Here is a 16,506-nt window from a genome sequence, read left to right as displayed (position 1 = left end):
CGCTGTCAGGTCAAACGTACTTAAGTAGTTGGCCGAGGCCAACCGGTCGATAAGTTCGTCTGCTCTTGGTATCGGGTGGGCGTCGGTCTTAGTGACCGCATTGAGACCTCTGTAGTCCACGCAAAACCTCATCTCTTTCTTACCGCCCTGGGTGTGAGGTTTCGGCACGAGCACTACGGGACTAGCCCAGGGGCTGTCCGAGGGTTCAATGACTCCCAGCTCCAACATTTTCTGCACCTCTGTCTTGATGCAGTCTCTGACACGATCAGGTTGCCGATAGATTTTACTCTTTACGGGCAGACTGTCCCCAGTGTCGACCTCGTGGGTACACCACTTGGTCTGACTGGGTGTCAGAGAGAACATATGTCGAAAGGATTGAAGAACCTGTTTACAATCCTCTTGTTGATGTCCAGAGAGGCTGCCACAAAAGACAACACCATCTACTGATCCATCGTCAGGGTTCTGAGAGAGCAGGTCTGGGAGAGGGTCACTCTCCTCCTCCTGTCCCTCATCTGTGGCCATGAGCAAGCCCATGCCCTCCCTGTCGACATATGCCTTGAGCCTGTTTACGTGGAGCACCCTGTGGGGGCTCCGGGGAGTTCCCAGGTCTACCAGGTAGGTGACCTCTCCCTTTTGCTCAATGATCGTGTGGGGCCCAGACCATTTGTCTTTGAGTGCTGCTGGGGCCACTGGCTCCAGCACCCACACCTTCTGTCCAGGCTGGTACACAGTCAGGACAGCCTTTTGGTCGTGCCAAGCTTTCTGTAATTCTTGGCTCGCCTCAAGGTTTTTAGACGCCTTTTCCATGTACTCCGCCATCCGCGAGCGGAGACCGAGCACATAGTCCACAATGTTTGATGCCGGCTTTCTGAGAGGTCTCTCCCATCCTTCCTTTACCAAACAAAGGGGTCCCCTTACAGGATGTCCGAACAGAAGCTCAAAAGGGCTGTAGCCAACCCCCTTCTGCGGGACCTCTCTGTAGGCGAACAAGAGGCAGGGTATCAGGACATCCCATCTCCGCCGAAGCTTTTCAGGTAGTCCGTGAATCATCCCTTTTAGGGTCCGGTTGAATCTCTCAACCAGCCCATTGCATTGTGGGTGATAGGGTGTGGTGAACTTGTAGTTGACACCACATTCCTTCCACATAGCAGTCAGATATCCCGACATGAAGTTTGCACCTCTGTCTGAGACGACCTCCTTAGGGAAGCCCACTCTGGAGAACACTCCAAGCAGGGCCCGTGCCACCACAGGTGCTGTAGTGGTCCTAAGGGGAATAGCTTCAGGATACCTGGTGGCGTGGTCCACCACCACCAGTATGAACTTGTGCCCTGATGCTGTCTGGGGTTCCATTGGTCCGACAATGTCGATCCCCACTCGTTCAAAGGGTACCCCCACCACTGGTAGTGGTATGAGGGGGGCCTTTGTCGTGCCACCTGACTTACCACTGGCTTGGCAAGTGACACAGGAGCGGCAAAACTCCTTCGTATCTTCGGACATGTGGGGCCAGTGAAAGTGTGGAACAATTCTGTCCCAAGTCTTATTCTGGCCTAAGTGACCTGCAAGGGGAATCTCGTGGGCCAGGGTGAGAAGGAAACCTCTCAGAGACAAGGGGATGACCAGCCTCCTGGTCGCACCAGGTTTGGGGTCTCTTGCCTCAGAGTACAGGAGTCCATCGTCCCAGTACACTTTGTGGGTACCCGTGGCGTTCCCTGCAGCCTCAGCAGCGGCCTGCTGTCTGAGGGGTTCAAGTGAGGGGCAGTCTAACTGTGCCTTCCCCAGGTCTTCCCTGGAGGGTCCCCCTGAGCCCAGAAACTCAACCTGACCAGGTTCAAGCTCTTGCGGCTCAGTTTCCCTCAGTTCTTTAAGGTCAGCCTCCTCGGAGACTTGATCCACGACCTGGGGCAAGGGGGAAGGCGAAGCCTTACCCTTACTGCTCCTTTTCTTGGAAGGTGTCTGGTCCGTTCTTCCAGGATCCAGCACCTGTTCAGTGGGGCATCTTTTGGCCTGTGACCTGGTCACAGCAAGGACATGCGCTGGCAAACCTAACATTTCCATGTGAGTCGTCTGCTCCACTTCTGACCATTGTGACGTTTCCAAATCATTGCCCAACAGACATTCTACGGGGAGGTCTGAACTAACCACAACCTTTTTCGGGCCACTTACCCCTCCCCAGGAGAAATCAACAACTGCCATACTGTGATTGGTAGTGACGTTGCTGGCATTGGTCACTAGGTAACTGGTACCTAGCATGATCTGTCCAGGGTCCACGAAGTTAGGCGTCACCATGGTGACACTGGCACACGTGTCCCTGTAGGCCTGAGCCACTCTTCCATTTATCAAAGGTGTCTGCCTGTATTTGCCCAAAGTATTGGGACTGGCATCAGGGGACATATCCATATCCCCTGTACAGACAAGGACGGCCTGAGTGAGCGTGCCGACTAAGTCGTCACTCCCCTCGGTTCCCAAGGTTAACCCAACTAATGCCTTGGGAGGCGCACTACCACTGCTGACTGTACTAGGGGGCGCAGGTGCCTTAGGGGCTGCAGTGGTAGGAGTTTGCCCTCCTTTCTTGGTGCACTCACTAAACCAGTGAGTCTTACTTTTACAGTATTGGCACCACCTTTTTGACTGGCCTTCTTGAGTCTTCTTCTTCTGTGAAGCCTGACCCCCACCCTCTTTGGTTTGTTGGGGACCTGTCGAAGACTTCTGGTCATTTTGTTCGTTCTTGTTACCCTTTTGGTCTGCTTTCTTCTGACCACCCTGGTTCTGATTCTGGTTCTGCTTGACCCTTGTTCTGACCCATCTGTCTGCCTTCTTTCCCAATTCTTGGGGAGAGGTCAGATCCGAGTCGACAAGGTGCTGATGCAACAATTGGTTCTGACAGTTGTTTAAAATCTGTTCTCGCATGATAAGATTGTACAATCCTGTGTAATCAGTAACCTTGCTACCCAGCAACCAGCCTTCCAAAGCCTTAGTGGCACAATCGACAAAGTCAGCCCAATCCTGAGACTGAATTTTCTGGGTGTCTCGGAACAGCACCCGGTACTGTTCCGTGGTTAAGCCGAACCCATCAATCAGTGTGTTCTTCAGGACTTGGTAGTTGTTAGCATCCTCAGCTCTTGTAGTGAGGAGCTTGTCCCTTCCTTTACCTTCAAAGGAAAGCCACAGTATAGCTGCCCACTGACTTGGGGGGACGCACTGGACAGTGCAGGCCCTTTCCAAGGCAGTTATCCACTTGTGGATGTCGTCCCCTTGTTTAAAGGGGGGCACGATTTTACTCAGGTGTCTAGTGTCTATACCCCTGTCTTTCTCTCTATTGAGAATGCTGCCACCAGTGGGATCTAACCCACTTAATTTCTGCTCTCGGGCTAAGGCAAGTCTTTCTTTGGCGAGGGCAAGTTCTTCCCGCTCGATCCTCAGATTGACCTCCCGCATCTTCGCTTCATGCTCCCTCCTCTGAGGGGAAGTCATTCCTCTCTGAGAAGGTGCCTGAGAGACATGTGTATGAACCGATCTGCCAGAGCCTCTGGAGAGAGACCTAGCTCGTCCGTTCCCAAGGTTGAGCCTGCTTGAGCGTGGGCCCGGGGCTCCCCCAGTTCCATTCTCATGCCTGCTTAAGTTGGTCCTTGTAAGCCTGCCGACTACCACTGGACCTTTGTCTGCCTCGTCTCCCGATAACTCGTCCTCGTCCTCCTCCTCTGTGTGGAGGTCGAGGTCTGGGTCACCGAGGGTTCCCTCTAAGGGAGGCATGTTCCCATCTGCACTGGGGGGACCTGGGTTAGAGGACCTCCTAGCATCGTACGCCTCTAAGAGACCTATCAGTATTGCGATGGTAGGGTTAGAACCCTGGTTTAGCTTCCGGGAGGCACACAGTTGTCTCATCTCCTTGAAGCTAAGAGTTGCATATCGTGACACGACCTGTGGAGGGTCACTGACCACTAGGGGAGTCCCTGCAGACTCTCCGTGGACCGACATGCTTTTCTAGTGAGGTGTAAGTGTTGCACCTACCTACACTATGGGTTTACCTACTGATCCCTTGCTAAGAGTTGTAGTCAGGGTGTGCTAAGCCCCGTTACACTACAACAGCCGGTTCAGTAGAACTCGGAGTATTCTAAGTTGAGTTATATGTACCTGGGTACTTATGTGATCTTTCACTGCGATATTCTTAGGATACGTGTGTGGTAAAACAACAGCAAGCTCAAATCCCAACCGCTGCTCACCAATGTGAGAAGTTGGCCTGATATGTAGTGCTCACTATTCTAGTGATCACTGTGTATCATTCCAAACGACCCTTATTGATGATTGGTTGTAAGTCAACCTTTTAGACCAGCTATCCTAGTAGCGTGGATACGAGCAGTCTTAGGCTAAACTCTAGAGGGCGTGTTAAGCCAGCTGTTTACCATCACATATACCCCTTGAACACCAAGTGAAAGGACACCACACAAGTTGTTATGAAAATAAAGGATATTTATTTATAACAAGACTACCCTGGCTCTTTATGAGTCAGGGAGCTAAGCACACTACAAAACTCTTAGGAAAATACTTCAGTTGCACAATTTACACAAATGCCCGAGGGGCACGAGAAACCATCTACACTAACAGTGAAATGCGAATGGTTAGAGTCTGGAGATACTGATTCCGGAGTGATCCGATCAGTGGGACTAAACGAAAAAGGAACTGGACACTTGTAGAGCGAACCTGCGATGGAGCACCGAGATGCTCGAGTTACCTAGCCCGGAGGCTGCGGCTGCGTGAAGTTCGTCAAGATGTCGGGAGTCCTCGTGTAGTCTCAGGAGCCTGAAAGAAGAAGTTGCTGGCAGGCGACCAGTGACGATGTTCAGAGCGATCCAAGCCTGGATCGGTGGTGAAGGAAAACCTGAAAGCAGAGGGGACTCAGTTCTCAACCGCTAGCCAGCGATCGTGTGGGTACCAGGAGGGTACCGGCTGAAGTCACCTCGACCAGGTGAGTGGGTGACGTCGGACTCGGCTGTTCCTCGGACCAGGAGGCGCGGCGGCGACCAGGATGGAGGGCGAGCTGTCCCACGAAGGTGTCTGCTGTCGACGATGCTGGGCCCAGGAAGGGGCAGCGGATCTTGGCAGTGGCCACCCAGGCGGGGGAGTCAAAATGGCGTCGGGAGTGGACCAGGAGGGTCCGTGGTACTCCTCTGTTGAAGGGGAGCAAGAGCCAGTCTGGAGCAACCAGACTAGTGATGAAACAATCGTGGTGCGTCGTGAAGAGGGCCACAAGCCGGTCGGCAAGTGGTCGAACAACGCGGTGAACAACAAGGAGCGGAAGGGCCCCCACGCAGATCTCGGGGATGCTGGGGAGGCAGACTTCGATGCTGGAGCTGCTCAGGGTTAGGGCTTCTCAAACCCTAGGTGCACTCACTCGAGGGTCCCTCGGTGGGCGTGCTAGATAAGCGTCGTGCAGGTTCTGAAGATAGCCGGTCCCGCGGGTCTCGTCACACCTACGACTCTCAGCTGAGCTGATGAGGGAGGTAAAAGGTCAGAGATGGCAGGGAACTCGGGTCTCGTCGAGCTGGGCAGTCTTGATCCGTAGGAGAGACTTACAGCAAACCGCAAGCGCTTAGATGGTGCCTGCTGGTGCAGGGTGGCTACTCCTTAGCCACAAGGGAGAGTCTTCAGAAATAGTCAAGAGTTCCTTTCGTGGAAAGTAGTTCGTGATTCGGAGTTATCCGATTATCTGATTATCCAATTTGGGAAGGGGACTCGCTCCTACCTTTATTCTAAGAGAAAGGGGCTGGCCCGTGACTAGGTTCTACCTATGGGTGGAGCCAGGAGGGGGGTGGTTACACCCCTATCCTTTGTCCGGCTTCGCGCCAGCTCAGGGGCTGGTGTGCCCCCGAAACTGGTTTGAGCCGGGCTATGCACAGTGAGCACCGGGGTGTCACTTGCAGTCACCTTCCTTTCAGCCCTGCATACCTGGGATACACAAACCCTGTCTGGGACGGTGCTAACACCGCCCTCGACAGGAAACCCTTTGTCCAAGCTCCCCTTGCTGGAAGGTCCCCCAGCAGCAGGAGGTCAGACTTGTGTCTGGTGGCAGCATCCATTTTGTGATGCTGAGGCTTGAGTCAACTTTAACCGGGGTTCAAGGTTACTTCCATGTCGTGTCCCTCTAAAAGGGGGGAATGCTAACCCCGTCACCAGGACTGGCGAGGGGTTCGTATTCCCATTCGTATGACACCTTACTCGACATGTATAGGTGATGCGATGCCAAAGTTAGCAAATAACCGCAAGGATTATAATGCCTTAAAAGTAGTTGGCCCGCGTCACCATGGAACGGCTATTAGGGCTTGGTTCCGCAAGCCGTCGACGGGCTCAGCTCGCGCCAGAGCACCGTCCCACATGATTCCCTGCACTCTGCCTTCAGGATTGATAAGGCCTGCTATAGGAGTGACTGATAGGAATCCATGTGTCCATTTTAGGGTTAGGTGTAGGAATACTACACCTACAGCAACGGGTGATTACACCACGTGGCCCCAGCTGTCGTGCAGCCAGTTGTGTCAGATTTGGGCGGCCATTCCAGGGGTGGCATAATACATGCTTCAGCCCCTGGTAGGCCCTGGGTACACCGATGCCCTGGATACCTGTGGTATGCTGAGACAGGGACTGACAAGGTGGCCCAGTTCCAATTAGTGGATGCACCTAACGTACATGTGTGTTAATTTCGAGAGAGAACAGCTAGGCTGTGGGTCTGATTGGCAGGCCCGCAGCCGGAGAAAGTCGTAAACCAATGAAGCAAAAGCAAAAAATCTGGGTGATCATAGGATTGCAGACCCTACTCTCCTACAGTCACCTGTTAGGGGGTCACTTTGGGGAGGACAAACCAGAGAAGACAATATTGGAAAGGTTTTATTGGCCTGGCGTCTATTCTCAGGTGCGGAAATATTGCAAAGAATGTGCTACCTGTCAAAAAAATAGCAGGTTCCTACAACCAAGAGTACCCTTGCGTCCCATGCCCATCATACAAGAACCTTTTTCTAGGGTTGGAATGGACATCATAGGACCCTTGTTACCCTCTCGCAGTGGTTGCAGATACGTGTTGGTACTGGTTGATTATGCCACTCGCTTCCCGGAAGCCGTGGCCTTACGCCAGCCGAACGCCTCACAAATAGCCAAAGCCATGATTACCATCTTTGCAAGAGTAGGTTTTCCCCGGGAAATAGTTACAGATCAGGGCTCACCCTTCATGTCACGCCTCATGAAACAGGTATGCCACTCCCTGGACATCAAGCAAATCCGTACCTCAGCATACCACCCCCAAACAGATGGGCTAGTGGAACGCTACAATGCCACCCTCAAGGCGACGTTAAAGAAACTACTGAACCTTGAGTCATGGAAATGGGAAGATATGCTCCCTCTGGCTCTCTTTGCAATACGTTGCAAAGTCCAGAAAAGCACTGGGTATTCACCCTTCGAGTTGCTTTATGGTAAACAACCGCGTAGTTTGCTTGGCATGTTAAAGGAGGAGTGGGAGGAGGAGCCAGAAGGGGCAAAACCCCTACCCAAATATGTAATGAACCTAAAAACCCATCTAGGACAGGTTCGCAGTATTGTTCACACCCACCTAGAACAAGCCCAATTAGCCCAGAAGACACAGTACGATAAAAAGGCCAAAGCCCGCTCCTTTGCCGTTAATGATTACGTACTCTTAATGATGCCATCCTCGGACCATAAGATGTCGGGACAATGGCAGGGCCCTTACCGTATTATAGAAAAGGTCACTCCAGTTACCTACCGTCTGGAAATGGATCCCCAGAAAAATACCAATACTCAGATATATCACGTTAACTTGCTTAAAAAGTGGGAGGGGGCTCTCCCAGTACAGATAGGGCTTGTCCGGGATCCCGAACCCTTGTTTATACAAAGCATAGATGGGGATCTTCCTGAAACCAACAGAAGAGAATTAATGATACAGCTTCAGTCCTTGCAAGACGTGTTCTCGCTACAACCTGGTAGAACACAACTGATAGAGCACGCCATTATAACTCCACCCAATACAAAAGTGAAATTACGCCCTTATCGCATGCCGGAATCCCGTAGTCAAGCAACAGAGGGAGAAGTACAACAAATGCTGCAAATGGGTATCATTGAGCCCTACAATAGTGAATAGAATTCCCCAATTGTATTATTATTATTATTATATTTAAGTTTGTAAAGCGCTCAGCTACCCGAAGGTTTCCCGGCGCTAAAACCAGAGTGAGAAGAGGAAAGTCAGAGGGGGCTGTTACATATTGAATAACCAATTTTTTACCTGTCTGCGAAACTTAAGGTAGCAGGGTTCAGTTCGCAACCGGAGAGGAAGGGAATTCCAGAGAGAGGGGGCCAGCCAGGTGAAGGAGCGGCCACCCATTCTGGATCTTTTAATTATAGGAACCTAGAACAAAAGCTGATTAGATGAACATAGAGTGCGGGGGGGACAATAGTGCTGTACCAAGCAGTTAAGATAGGGTGGGGCCAGGCCGGCATTTATTTTGTACATGAAGCAAAGGGCCTTAAACTTTGTACGGCTTTCAATGCGGAGCCAGTGTAGAGTGCGTAGAGAGTAGGAGGTGGGGGAAGGATTGGGGAGTTTACAGAGCAGTCGCTCTGCCATATTCTGGACTGTCTGTAGTTTACGAATCACCTCTTTGCAAGCTCCCAGGAAAAGAATATTCCCGTAGTCCAGTCTAGAGGTGATTAAGGCCTGGACCACGGTTTTCTGAGAATCCTGGGGGAGCATCCAGATGATCTTACGCAGCCACTTAATGATAGTGATGCAAGTGGAGGAAATCTTAACCACGTGGTTTTTCATAGATAACTGGTCGTCAAAAATGATACCGAGGTTGCGTGCTGTTTTAGATGGAATAGGTAGGGTGCCCATTTGAGAGGGCCAGTGTTGTGGTCCCCATAAGGTGGTATTATGGCCAAACAGAAGAAGCTCTGTTTTCCCCGCGTTCAGTTTCAGTTTGTTATTATACATCCAAGCTGCGATGTTACTGAGTCCAGTACAGAGGGAAGAGGGGGAGGAGTGAGAGTCCGTAGAAAGAGAGTAGATGATCTGGGTATCATCGGCGTACGAGTAAATAGTAAGCCCAGCTTGCTCCGCAATAGTAGCCAAAGGTCTGACATACAAATTAAAGAGCAAGGGGCTCAAGATGGAACCTTGTGGAACACCGTACGCCGATTTAAAGGTTAGGGAAGCAGATGAGGAAGAGAAAACTTGAAAGGTACGGTCTGTTAGAAAGCTAACAAACCAGTTGAGTGCAGAGCCGGTAATGCCAGATGATCTAAGGGCATTGATAAGAATAGGATGGGAAACCGTGTCGAATGCGGCACTCAGATCAAGCAAGATGAGTGCCACGGTTTCCCCCCTATCTACTCGGCATCGTATGTTTTTAGAGACCCCTAATAGAGTCGATTCCGTCGAGAAACCTGCCCTAAAACCGGATTGGGATGGATGTAAAATTCCCCTGGATTCAACATGGGAAGAGAGTTGAGTATGTTTTTCCATAATTTTTTGAGAAAACTGGGAGAAGTGAAATGGGACGGAAATTAGATGGGATATTAGGGTCGGCATTAGCCTTTTTTAACAAAGGCACTATCATCGCATGTTTCCATGCAGAGGGTACTGTAGCTTCTCTAAGAGAAGAGTTGAGGAGATCCACAATAAGTTCAAGGGAAGAATTATCCAGCAATTTTAATATTTGAGGGGGAAAAGGATCAAGTGGAGAGCCGGATTTAATTTTACTGATATTAGGGGATCCCATGTGTCGATCAACTGTAAAGCAGAAGGACAGGTATCTCGTGGGACCCCTGAATCACAGGAAGTCGCAGGGTTGGATACTATAGGGGGGGTCAGCTGAGCAGGGGTAAGGGACCTATCCTCTAAAGTCACTTGCTCAGAGGATGTGATAGGGGCTGGTAGGTGAGACAGAGAAGGAGGAGGGGCAAGTTTTTCAAAATCAGAATATATGGTATCAATTTTGGCGATAAAGAATTCAGCCAGAGAGTTGCACTGTGCGGTATCGAGACAAGGTGGTTTGGGTTGACAAAGTGCACCCGAAAGTTTTTGTACTACCTTAAAAAGTGCTTTAGGGCGATTTTGTGCCTCAAGGATAGTTGAATTGACATGTTCAATTTTTGCAGTTTTGCATAAAGAGTGATATTTAGTTAAGGCAGCTTTGTAAATTTGCTTAGAACACGGGTCATAATTTATGCGCCATTTGCGCTCGAGGTTTTTACAGATGGTTTTTTCTTTTTTTAACGCAGCTGTAAACCAGGGCGCGGGTGGGTGGTGGAAGTTGTGTTTTTGCATTCGCAGCGGTATGCAGGCATCGGCAGTATGTACCAGCCAGGTTTTAACAGCATCAGCTGCGTCAATCCTAGTGACTTCCGTAAAAGGTCTAGAATTCTCTAAACATAAGTTGAGTTTCTTAACGTCCAATTTGTTCCAATTTCTGGATAGTCTGGATTCTGTAAAGTTAGGGAGGGTATTCGATGGACAGCCAATGGTGACAGAAAAAGTCACCATATAGTGGTCAGACCATACAATAGGTAAAGGCACCTCACATGTGATGGTGTCTAAATTAGAAAGAATGGGGTCTAACAGGTTCCCTGCTTTGTGAGTAGGACCGGAATTAAGTAACAAAATATTTAGAGCAGCCAAATCCTGTAAAAGATTGCTGCTGATGGAGCATGAGGGATCATTCAAGTGCAGGTTTAGATCACCAATGATTGAGAAGTTAGTAGAATACTGAATCAGAGGAGCTACATACTCAGGAAAGGAGGTGGCCCAGGAACTCGCTGGGCCTGGAGGGCGATAAATGAGCATCCCAGAGAAAGTAAAGTTGGGAGATAGCGACAGTTTGAAGAGGCCGGCTTCACTGTTAGGAAGTTCAAGGTCTTCCCATTTGCAGGAAAACAGTCTATTGTAGATTATGGCTATTCCTCCACCATCCTTCATTAATCTGTTTTTCCCAACATAAGTATAGTTGTCAGGGAGAGCAGCAGCAATATCCGGGCCAGAGTAGTCTTTCAGCCATGTCTCAGTGAGGAATAAGGCTGCGGGTTTCACCGAGACGAGTATATCAAAGATCTCTCTCTTATGTTTGACTAATGATCTACAATTTAAGCTGATCAGCGTCCGAGTCTGAGCCAGAACTAAAGGTGTAGGTTTAGGGCGTGATGGGTGAGATGGCGGAAAATCAGATGAGGCTATATTAGTCAGGGAGGGGAAAGAAGTAAGGGAAAGAGAACAGACCGAGCAGGTTAAGGGAGCACAATGAGGATTCATTTTAGTGCAGTAAGAACACTGTGACGGCATGAAGCTAAGAAGAGCCTCCCTAGAGTAAGTATGAGGTGGACCAGAGAATGTAATACCAGGGGTCATAGCCCCTAGTCCCGGCCCTTGCGGACGGGCGCAGACGGGCTTGCCTTCGGCGCGCAAACGGCGCGCCCGCTGTGCTCGTCCGCTGCACTTCCTGAAGTTACACATTTTTATATGTGACGGAGGGCGGTAAAGGGGGGCGTGGCCTCGGAAGGGGCGTGGCCAGCGGCCTCGCTGGTGATGGCGGCGGGGCGTGCAATGCAAGCACGCGAGTCAAGATCCAGTCAGGTAGGTCATTTTAATAAAACACACACAAGTTTTAAAAGATAGCAGCGTAGATAGCAGATAGCAGCGCAGCCTACTCCCGGCTTTCCGCCTCAGGAGAATGGTTTCGAGCGCTCGTGGAACAGCGTGAGCTAAGTACCATGGGCGGGGGGCGTGGCCTCGGAAGGGGCGTGGCCAGCAGCCTTGCTGGAGATGGCAGCGGGGCGTGCAATGCAAGCACGCGAGTCAAGATCCAGTCGAGTAGGTAATGGATCCATCCGGTTCTGCATCGACTTCCGGGAGGTGAATAAGATCTCTTGTTTTGATTCCTAGCCCCTCCAGGGAGTCGATGAATTGGTGGAGCGTCTAGGAACTGCCCGATATATTAGTACCCTTGATCTATGCAAAGGATATTGGCAGGTGCCCTTGAGACCTGAAGACCGGGAGAAAACCGCCTTTTCGACACCGAATGGCCTGTATCACTTCACTGTTCTTCCCTTTGGTCTCCACGGGGCCCCTGCTACATTCCAACGCCTAATGAACACCGTTTTAAGGCCTTATTCCGACTTCTCAGCAGCCTATATAGATGACATCGTCATCTATAGCTCCACTTGGACAGACCACCTTACCCACCTACGGAAAGTCATTCAAGCATTGAGAAAAGCTGGACTAACTATAAACCCAGCTAAAAGTAGACTCGCGGCCCGTTCAGTGAAATACTTAGGGTATCTTTTAGGAGAGGGATACATCAAACCGCAAGCAGAAAAAGTAGCAGCTATCACCAACATCCCATTCCCAAAGACAAAAAAGGAGCTAAGGGCATTCCTTGGGGTCTTGGGGTATTATCGCCGATTTATATCCAATTTTTCGCAAATAGCCTCCCCCCTGACAGACCTTTTGCAGAAGAATGCACAAACCGAGAAAGAACTGAGACGTCCTACTCCCTCTCTTCTCCAGGCTTTTCACCGACTGAAACAGGCCTTGACGTGTCACCCGGTGCTGCTCAGCCTGGATTATTCACAGCCATTCATTCTGCAAACAGATACGTCCGACAGTGGCTTGGGAGCAGTGTTGTCTCAAGTCGACTCCCGGGGACAAGAAAGACCCATCCTATATATAAGCAGGAAGTTATTCCCTCGAGAGAAGAACTACGCGGTCATCGAAAAAGAGGCACTAGCCATCAAATGGGCGGTTGATTCCCTTCGGTATTACCTAGAAGGAAGGGAATTCACGTTATTCACAGACCATGCCCCTTTAGAATGGCTATCTAGAAACAAGGGACATAACGACAGGATACTAAGGTGGTTCCTAGCCCTACAACCCTATCATTTTCACACCAAACACAGGAAGGGAAAAGACCAAGCTAACGCTGACTATTTATCCCGGTATCCTCTTGATGGGATTCTTGCCAACAAGAATGTTAGGGAAGGGGGATGTGAGGAAGACCAGGATATCACCCTGCCCATGACCCTTGTGAAAACCCCTAACATAACGAAGATACCTCTCGCTAGCCAGGGTCCAGCACAGAAAGAGTTAACCTCCTTCGGCTCCTCTCCTTCGCAGGACCAAGAACCCCCTTCCCGAGGCGTCGGCCAATGGCGGAAGACGTCGTGGGCTGTAGGGGCGGATCCTTGCGTTGAAAACCAGGAAGACGCCGAGATAGAGGCGCGAGAGAAAAGTGCCGGGAGAAGAAGAGCGAAGCAGGGGAGCGGAGACGGGACCACAGTGTGCCAAGCCAAGACGAGAAGCAGACGAAGAGCCAGGACGAGAAGCAGACGAAGAGCCAGGACGAGAAGCAGACGAAGAGCCAGGACGAGAAGCAGACGGAGAGCCAGGACGAGAAGCGGACGAAGAGCTCCAGCCATCCGGAGGAAAATGCGACGCCGAGCTGGAAGAGTGGTCCGAAGAGTGATGGACACCCCCGGAGGACGCCATAACACCGCCACAGCTCCGGAGAGCTGTGGCTCCAGCGAGGAGAAGACTACCCCTCGCCAAACCAACGGGAGAAGACGACATCCAAGCCCCAACCTCCATAATCCTCAGATTAATTGATTTTGTTGATTTGACTTTTGTTAATAAATGCAGCCATCATTCAGCCCTACCTAAGACCTCCTCGCTTTACTTTCCGCCCATCCCTCTCACACCTATATTTGTGCTGGAGCTGGCTGTAGAACTGTGTGCACTTTACCCCTTCTAACCAGGGATAAAGTGTCTATGCTCCCCCTTTTAAGATGATAACATTGTTCCACCCCTAATTGGCATATTTAACATTTCTTTTAAGTCCATAGTATATGTTACAAAGTGTACCCAGAGCCTGTAACTTAAATGTCACTAGTGGACTGCAGCACCCATCGTACCACCTGCTTAAGTGACCATGCAAAAATGACTGCTGGCAAATTTGACCTGTCAAAATAACCCCTTTTGACGGGTCAAAACCTTACTTTTAAATATTTATACGTCAACCCTCTGTCGGCCCTATTGCCCATAAGAGAGGATACATGGTTTTTTAAAGTAGGACATGTAGGAATTTAATGTTGAACATGTCCTTACTGTAAAGAAGTCCCAAAACTTATTTTTACTGTAGCAACGCTGGCTGCTCCATAGGAAAACATTAGGTTACATTATCATAGTTAATAATGCGAATTTCGGTTAGAAATGAGCTTGAAAAAATAATTAAACAACTATTTTAATAATTATTTAAAATCCAATATAATGGTGAAGTCTATTTTTTAAATAAATATTACAAAAAAGGCGGTTTTAATAAGTTGCAAACACAAGTAGATGATGGACGGAGCACTGAAACTTTTCAGACACTCACCCCCCAGTCACAGATCTGGGTTGAATCCATCATCATTCTTTAGCTCACTTCGCCACCCCAGTTCAGACACAGGTATATGGAAATCATTCTTTACCCTGTGCCTCATGGGAACAGTCCTGACCGAACTGCCAAGCCATGTCTTCCTTGGACCGGAAACAAGCATCCTGGGACCGGTTTCGGGCTAACAGCCCTCATCAGCCAGGCTAGCTTGAATCCAGTGGCAAAGTGAGCAAGGGACCCACGTCTGGACATACCCTGCCAACTGAGGGCGAGCAAAGCAAACACAAAGATGATGGACGGAGCGCTGAAACTTTTTAAACACTCATCCCCAGTAGCAGATCTGGGTTGAATCCATCATCGTTCTTTAGCTCACTTTGCCACCCGAGTTCAGACTTAGCCATATGCAAATCAGTCCTGAACCTGTGCCCCATAGAAACAGTCCAGCCCAAACTGCCAAGCCAGGTCTTCCCTGGACCGGAAACAAGCATCCTGGGACTGTCTTAGATGTAACACCCCTCAACCAGGCTAATTTGAATCCAGTGGCAAAGTGAACTAGGGACCCATGTCTGGGCAAACCCTGCCAACTTAGGGCAAACAAAGCAAACACAAGGAGATGATGGACTGAGTGCTGAAACTTTTCAGACACTCACTCCCAGTCACAGATCTGGGTTGAATCCATCATCGTTCTTTAGCTTACTTCCCCACCCTAGTTCAGACCCAGCCATATGCTAATCCGTCTTGACCCTGTGCCTCATGGGAACAGTCAAGCCCGAACTTCCAAGCCAAGTTCCTTGCTCACTTTGCCACCGGATTCAAGCTAGCCTGCCTGATGAGGGGGTGTTACCTGGAAATCGTCCCTGGATGCTTATTTCCGTTCCAGTGAAGACCTGGCTTGGCAGTTCGGGCTTGACCTTTCCCATGAGGCACAGGGTCAAGACTGATTTGCATATGGCTGGGTCTGAACTGGGAAGGCGAAGTGAGCTAAAGAATGATGATGGATTCAACCCAGATCTGTGACAATGGGTGAGTGTCTGAAAAGTTTCAGCTTTCCGTCCATCATCTCCTTGTGTTTGTTTTTAGAAGGTTTCCTTATACCTGCCTAAAGCCTCTGGAGGTCCATTTGCATTTCCTCTCCCACTTCTGCGTGCCAGTTATTAGCATTCAAATAGGTGTGGATGGTTATGGAATGCCTCCCAGGAGTAAACAGTGGGCTGACCTGAATGGTCCGAGACGACTCCTCTCAATCTGACAGAATATACAAGGTGGGGTTGCGGGCATCCTTTTTGACATTACAATGTCATATCCTGCTTGACAGGGCTGCTGGGGGTTCCATGTACTGGTTGGGCACACTTTAAAGAAGGAGAAAAAGGATGCCAAAACAATTCTTACGTACCTGCTGTCTGATTGTTGAAAAACTTTGCTTTGTTCTATCAGACCTCTCTCCTGGGGTTTATTGGGGGTACAGTGACTGTCCCAAACTTGGTTTTAGTGTTAGATGTGTGAGGATACTAGGATTACCATAGTACATGCCCCACTCACTCCCTCAGCCCTCAGAACCCACATCTAGTGTGGCCAAAGGCTTCAACCATGTTGAAAATGTGCAACGTGGGTAGGGTTGCCCCAAGAATGTTTACTCCATTGGTTAGGGCGTGCCCAGGAGTGATTCCCACCAAATAGCTCGTACCAGGAATACATATGGCGTCTCCAGGCACCCACTGAGAGCACTCTCAGACTTGTGGAAGATCAGAAGAGGACTGAACCTGCTGTCTGAGAGCCTAGAAGGCTGGACCTGCTCTTGTATCCACAACTAAGACATGAACTCCAAGTGTCTTAAAGCTGACCTCCTGTTAAAGCTGCCGACACGCAAGCTGCAAGAGGTCTTTTCTTACAATTGCCCAGCTGACCAGTTGTAATTGCACCTGGACTGGACCCTGCTGTTCAGTCTGTGCCTGACACCCTGTGAGTCTCAGTCTCCCAGTTCCACATATTGGATTTTTGTCATTCTGTTATTTTGTCTATTACATTTTAATGTATTTTTCTAACTTGGCTTGGGATTTTTTTTTTATAATTCTTTTTATTAAACCAAGCTTCG

At 49.8% G+C, this 16,506-nt stretch overlaps 1 protein-coding gene across 5 annotated transcripts in view; it reads left to right on the top strand.

The window, feature by feature from the left end:
- Positions 1-16,506, top strand: part of FSIP1 (fibrous sheath interacting protein 1) — a 941,373-nt gene that overhangs the window by 377,969 nt on the left and 546,898 nt on the right. The gene's annotated exons all lie outside the window — the stretch shown is intronic.

Source organism: Triturus cristatus, chromosome 9 (genome assembly GCF_964204655.1).
Source record: "Triturus cristatus chromosome 9, aTriCri1.1, whole genome shotgun sequence".
NCBI classification, from domain to species: Eukaryota; Metazoa; Chordata; class Amphibia; order Caudata; family Salamandridae; genus Triturus; species Triturus cristatus.
Note: the sequence above shows the minus strand (reverse complement) of the source record. Positions and strands in the feature narration are given on the sequence as shown.